Raw genomic sequence first — 7,107 nt, 5'->3', positions numbered from 1 at the left:
AAGCAATATACACTCACCTTAAACAAAGAATCCAGATTCTGAATTCTCTTCTTCTTCTCTCCCAATTCGTATGATTCAAAAGAAGGATTTCCTATTATAACAAGAGTGTAACCTTTTTATCTTGACAAAAGTTTTCTATATATAGTAATAAGGAAACAAGGTGGGCAGTGTCTCCAGCCGACTCCCCCTTGCTTTTAAAATTATTCCCCAATATACACACCTTAAAAATCTTCACATAATCCTAACACACACACACATATATATATATATAATATATATATATATATATGTTCAAAAATCTTAAATCAAAACTTGAAACCTGAATATTACATCAACAAACGCCGACAGACAATAGAAGAAACTATTCATGTCACCTTTGATGAATCTCAATCAACTAATTCTAAACATATCATTAAGTGATGACGAAGAATTAGAAAACTGGATGTTCTCTAATTTTGGACAACCTAAAGCTTCCTTCACCATTCCTCTCAATGTTGTAGCCCCAGAAGCTGAAGATGATCCACTTAACATTCCAGTTACAGCTAATCACCAAAGCTTGTCTTCTTCCGAGATCATTGCAATGCCCATTAGTTGCATTCCTCCTTCTAATTCACACACTGATCAATTAGTGAATGAAATGCCTTCAGCATCTGAACCTTTATCAATCGCTGAATCTGAGGCTCCTTCAGCAATTGTCCCTATTGCTGAAGAATCTGCAGTTGAAGCCTCATCTTTTGTTCCTGAACATCTATGCTCAGATGATAATCCTCTACCAGCTCAGCGATGGACAAAAGACCATCCAATTCATCAAATTCTTGGTGATCCAAGTGCAGGTATTCAGACTCGTCGAGGTCTAGGTAATATCAATGATGCTATCTCAGACCCTAGTTGGGTCATTGCCATGCAAGAGGAGCTCATTGAGTTTGATAGGAACAAAGTCTGGTACCTTGTCCCACGTCCATCAGACAAGACTGTGATAGGCACCAAATGGTTCTATCGCAACAAGTTAGATGAAGAAGGTGTGGAACCCGTAACAAGGATCATCTTATTGCTCAGGGTTATAGACAAGAAGAAGGGATCAATTATGACGAGACCTTCGCACCAGTGGCTAGACTCGAAGCAATTCAACTCTTCCTAGCCTTCGCTGCCCATATAGACTTCAAAGTCTACCAAATAGATGTAAAGAGTGCTTTCATAAATGAAAAACTTCAAGAGGAAGTTTATCTTGAACAACCTCCAGGGTTTCTCGACCCTAAGTATCCAAACCATGTCGATCGTTTGGATAAAGCTCTTTATGGGTTAAAACAGGCTCCCTGTGCCTGGTATGATACCCTATCCTCGTTTCTCATCTCTGAGAAATTTGTCCGTGGAAATATTTACCGGAACTTATTTATTAGGAAAGTTAAATATCATATCATTCTAGTCCAAATATATGTCGATGATATTATTTTTGGTTCCACTAATCCCTTTTTATGTTTTTGTTTCGCTGATCGCATGAAGAAAGAATACCAGATGAGTATGATGGGAGAACTAACCTTCTTTTTAGGTCTCCAGATCAAGCAATCAGATAAAAGTATCTTTATCAGTCAAAGTAAGTATGTTCGTGATATGTTGAAAAAGTTTGATCTCTCTAACAACTCATCTATGAAAACTCCTATGGCTCCTTCACTCTCTCTCAACAAGGATCCAAATGGAAAGCCTATAAACGTAACTGTTTATAGAGGAATGATCGGCTCCCTGTTGTATCTTACAGCTAGTCATCAAGATATCATGTATTCTACCTGCTTATGTGCACGATATCAATCTGAACCTAAGGAATCCCATCTAATTGTTGTAAACGCATTTTCAGATACCTTAAGGGAACTACTAACTAGGGTCTCTGGTACCCTAAGAGTTCAGATTTTGACCTAATAGGTTATTCGGATAGTGATTTTGCAGGTTGTAAAATTGATAGGAAAAACACCACTGGAGGTTGTCAGCTTCTAGGTAGAAAGTTGATGAGCTGGACAAGTAAAAAGCAAAACTCTGTATCCACATCAACCGCTGAAGCTAAATACGTAGCCTCTGGAAGTTGTTGTGCCCAAGTCCTTTGGATGAAAAAAACATCTTAACAACTACGATCTTCAGTTCTCAAATATTCCTATTTATTGTGATAATACTAGTGCTATTGTGATTGCAAACAACCCCATTATTCACTCCAAGACCAAACATATTGAGATCATGTTATGAATGGTGATATTGAACTTCACTTTGTTCCCACTGATTACCAACTCGCTAACCTTTTCACTAAGCCTCTTGATGAGACAAGATTTAATATCTTGATCAGCGAATTTGGAAAGCTAAACATTGAGGATTACTTTCCTTAAGCTATACGCATCAATCAGTAAGTGAAATGATTTAGGGCTCTCATTTTGTCACTGAACTCTTGAGTAAATGTATATATTCTTTCTGAGGTATGTATACTCGCTCTTTTTCTTAAAACAAAATCATCACTAAAGCTTTTCTTCTTCAGTGATCATAATGTTTTAAAAGTTTGTTTCAATGATTCTTTCTATCGTTGAACATTTTAAATAAGTATATCTCTCTATTATACTTATCTTTTCTTAAAATCAAAATGATCACTTAACCTTTCTTCTTTCAATGATTCAAATGTTTTTAAAAGATAGTTTCAGTGTTTCTCTTATCACTGACTCTTTTATGGAAATATATTGTTCTAAGGTATTTTTCATTCTTAAAACAAACCATCACTGAAGTTTTTCTTCCTCGATGATCAAATGTTTTAAAAGGTCTTTTCATTCAGTGATTCTTCTTATCACTAAACTCTTTCAAAACCTTTTCATATTCTTCAGATAGTGGCTTCTCAATTTCTTAAAACCTTTTTGCTTTAAAAGAAATAGATTATGAACCGTTTTTATGACGACATTTTCTCTTACCAATACGAGTTGTTTTGAGACGCGCGTAAAAGTCCGAGACACAGGACCTCCTCCAAATTCCATCCAATCCTGAATGAGAACGTGCTACTTTTTCATCATGGCACTTCCTCAACAGTCGTATTTTCCTCTCTCCTCCTACCTATAAATATGAGACTTCTCTTCTCATATTTTTTTACGCTTTCAAAATCTTTGACGAACCTCTGCCAAAACATATTTGCAAGGAAGAACAAACTAAGAATGCTCGAAACCTTCGATTGTTTCCTCTAAAACTCTAAGGTCGATACTCTTCTTTAATATTTTGAATCTTTCTTCTTCTTCTTCTAATGAAACTGTGTTTGTTTCTTTAAGAACTTGTTCTCTTAAAATACAAACATTAAGATTATTAACACATTCTTTTCTTTGGTTATAATATAAAGTTTCAAAAACACTTATTCTTCTTGGAAAACCCTAATATTTTCTTTGTGGATTTTTCAAAAGAAGTTTTATTGTTCTAAAACTTAAAAAACTCACATCCTAATCTTGGATGATTAACAAAACCTGTTACTTCTTATTTCTTAACCTTAACAGACAATGACTGCTAAGAACGTAAACTTTTTTATTGAAGACGTGACCTTCAAGGCCAACAACCATGTCGCCTTGTTGGACTTTCCTTCCAACAAATCTGTCTACGAGGATGTTGCTTCCTTCCTCAAGATGTCACCTATCGCCTACTGTTAGACCCCATAATTTATAAGTGTAAAAGTTATGAAGAACAATAAGTGATGAAGAACTAGAAGACCGATGAAGAAGTTAAGACAGAATTGACCAAGTCTGATAAACAACCAGAGGGTCGATGAACAACCAGAGATGCGATAAAAAGAGCATCTTCATCACCCCTCTGGTCAACAACACTTAGAGTTTTCTTCAGAAATTCAACCAGAGGTATACGATGATGATATGAAGATAAGGTTGAATCATCATCCCATGAAAGACAGCTGGAGATAACAAATCGACAGCTAGATTTCAAGTTTATCTTAATTTATAGCTTATACATAGTTTAGATAAACTTTATCTGTTAGTAGAAGATTAGCTAAATAGTCTCACTAGATAGTTATCTTCTAATTAGCCTTCTAGTATAAATAGGTGATTAGGCCTATTGTAATTAATGTCGCTTTTACGTTTTATATATTGAATAAAGTGAAATCATTGGCACTCAAGATTATTCTTTGAATGTTCATACATTGTTCTTGAGTATTCATCATTTTGTTCATTAAAACACTATAATTTGGTTATTCTTAACTCGATTATTAGTGTTATTGAGTGATCTAGGATCAACAATTGGTATCAGAGCCAATTGATTGTTTTTCCAATCAAACGATCATTCAAAATCTCTCAATTCACGTTTTTCACGAAAAATATTTACCAAAAACGTAAATTTCTCTCTCTTCAAAAATTCCGATGGCCAACTGGAATTCCGCGTATAGAGTTGGTTCCCTCACCAAGCCTCCAACTCTTCAACGAGAAGAGTATCCACAATGGAGAATAAGGATGGTAAACTTCTTGGAAGGGATGGACATAAATCTTCTGCGATCTATCATGGAGGGTCCCTATGTTCCACAGACTCTTGTTCCAAGAGTCCCAGGAACAAATACCACAGCAGAAATCCCTGCCTACTACATGCCCAAGGATGAGAAGAATTGGGATGAAGACAACATAGAGCGGGTTGAGACCGACAAGAAGGCCAAAAGACTGATAATCATGGCCATACCCAATGAAATCTTCTAATCCCTTGATGCTTGTTCCACAACCAAGGAACTATGGGATGAGCTGGCAAGCCATTTGGAAGGAGGGGCAAAAACAAAGAAGAATCGTAGAGCCCAATGTCTCAACGAATACACCAACTTCAAGGCTCTTCCTGATGAACCGATTCAGAAGACATACAATTGTTTCAACACATTGATTAATCAATGTCGTCGAAACAATATCTCCAGAACAAAGGAAGAAAACAATGTTTTATTCCTTAAAAGTCTCGGCGATGAATGGACACAGTTGTCAATGTCCCTTCAAGCAAATCAGGACTTAGACGGCTGGTCACTCCATGACGTATACGGAACGCTTGCTGCACAAGAGAACGATATCATGAAGAAAAAGGTGTCCATCGGTGGACCCCTGGCCCTTGCAGCTGAAGAGAAGGACGTTTCAAGGACCTCCACCAGAGATCTTAAGAAGAAAGGAAAGAAAGCACTGATGGTAGAATCAGAATCTAAAGACGAAACTTCTGAATCAGATGATGATATTAAAGCCTTTGCCAAATCTCTGGACTTGATTACAAAGCAGTTCCAGAAAAAGTTCATCAAGAAACCTTATGAACGAAAAGAATTCAAGAGGGAAAGGTACCAGTCATCCTATGAAAGGAAGCCATCTAAATTTCATCAGAGGGAAGACAGAAGAGAAGAGAGAGAAAAAAGAAGAGAAGATAGAAGAGATGAGAAAAAATAGGACAAGGATGGAAGAAAAAATGACCTCCGCTGCTTCAGGTGCGGAAAAATCGGTCATTTTTCCAAAGAATGCAGAGGACGACTGGTAAAGGATGTTGACTATTACAAGAATGAATACAAGTATAATCCTAGATAGCGAAGCCTGCTGGCTGAGAAAGAAAACGGGGTGTCTGATTCTTCATCCGATGAAGAAGACAAAGCACTCATCTGTCTGATGGCCACATCCAATGCAGAATCTGCCTCTGACACTGATGATCAGGTATGTGAGTCTACTATCAATGACTCTGCTCCATCTGAGCTAGAGTTAAGGGTGATAAAACTTTCGGAGGATTTCTTTAAATTGAAAGAGAAATTAAATTTTGAAAAATCTGAAAGAATAAAAGCGGAAAAAGAAGCAAGTTTCTACAGAAGAGAGACTGACCTTCTAACCGAAGAAAAAGCCGAACTTGCTAAGGAGAAGACTCRCATCACCACACTTAAGAAATCAGAGGAAGAAAAACTTCTGGAACTAAACAAACGAATAACTAAGGACTTAGAAAAGAAAACTAAGGCCTTAAAAGAATCCGAAGCAGAGAGACTAAACTCAGTTGCTCTTAAAGATTTCTTTCAAAAGGAAAGGGAGATATTGTTTATGAAAAGTTAAACGGTCAAACGGACACTCAAGGAATTGGATTCAATGAATTGGACTGTTTCATCGAATCCAAGAAATACACCCTTGAATCCACTTTCAAACTTGGATGCATTCAGAAACCCGACTTTTTCCTTAAACCAAAAGTAAATTTTAAAAGAGTTAAAGTCGATGGAAAAACTGTCGTCTTAAGACAGGATTTTGAAAAGGTGGTGTATGAGAGCAGTACAAGTAAGAATTCTGATGAAGTGAATAACACCTCCAAACCAGAAACCGATGGAAACCCTATGGTTAAATCAGAGTCTCTAGTTGAAAGTCTCACTTCATCAGCAAGTACTGTTGATGAAAAGGAAAATCCTAGTAAGGAATCATCAGCTGATGAATCGATGAACCAGCCAAGTAACATTGGAAGTTCATCTAAATCAGAAATAATGGAACTCCCAAAAGATCACTCTGAAGCATCAACCTCTAAACCCACACCTCCCTCAAACATCCATGATTTCGAGAAATCAGCGAGAGACTTTCTTGACTCTAAATCTGAAGAGGAGATAGTTTGCGAATCACCCAAGAAAATTGAGGATAAGAAGTCTCAAAACTTCAAACCCTCAATAAAATCCGATGTTTCACTATCGATGAAAACTTCAGACAAAGAAAAGTGAAAACTGGGAAATATCAAATTTGCTAACGATAACTCACAAGGCCCTAGTACATCTTCTAAGTTCATTAAGTTTACTCGTGAGCAAAAACAGAAGTGGCCTGCCTCTGAGAACTCTAACCATCACTTTTCCTCTCATTCAGCTGAAGAAAAGTAGACCTTCCTCAGGTGAAAAGAAGTAAAGCCAAAGACCACAAATAAAAAATCCACACTAGATAGGAAGTTTGTAAAAACAACCAATGCTAGGACAGGATCTTCATTCCCTGCATTTACTTCTTCGTTTCCATCGAATAAAAAGAACGTTAGACATACATATTCAAAGCATCATAACTGTCAATGTTTAACTCTTTTACAAAACCTGAGGAATCACATGTTGACACATCACTGCATATTCTCCCAACACGTTTATCGATA

Source organism: Cynara cardunculus, assembly GCF_001531365.2.
Source record: "Cynara cardunculus var. scolymus isolate 2C chromosome LG 13, CcrdV1, whole genome shotgun sequence".
Lineage (NCBI taxonomy): Eukaryota > Viridiplantae > Streptophyta > Magnoliopsida > Asterales > Asteraceae > Cynara > Cynara cardunculus.
Note: the sequence above shows the minus strand (reverse complement) of the source record.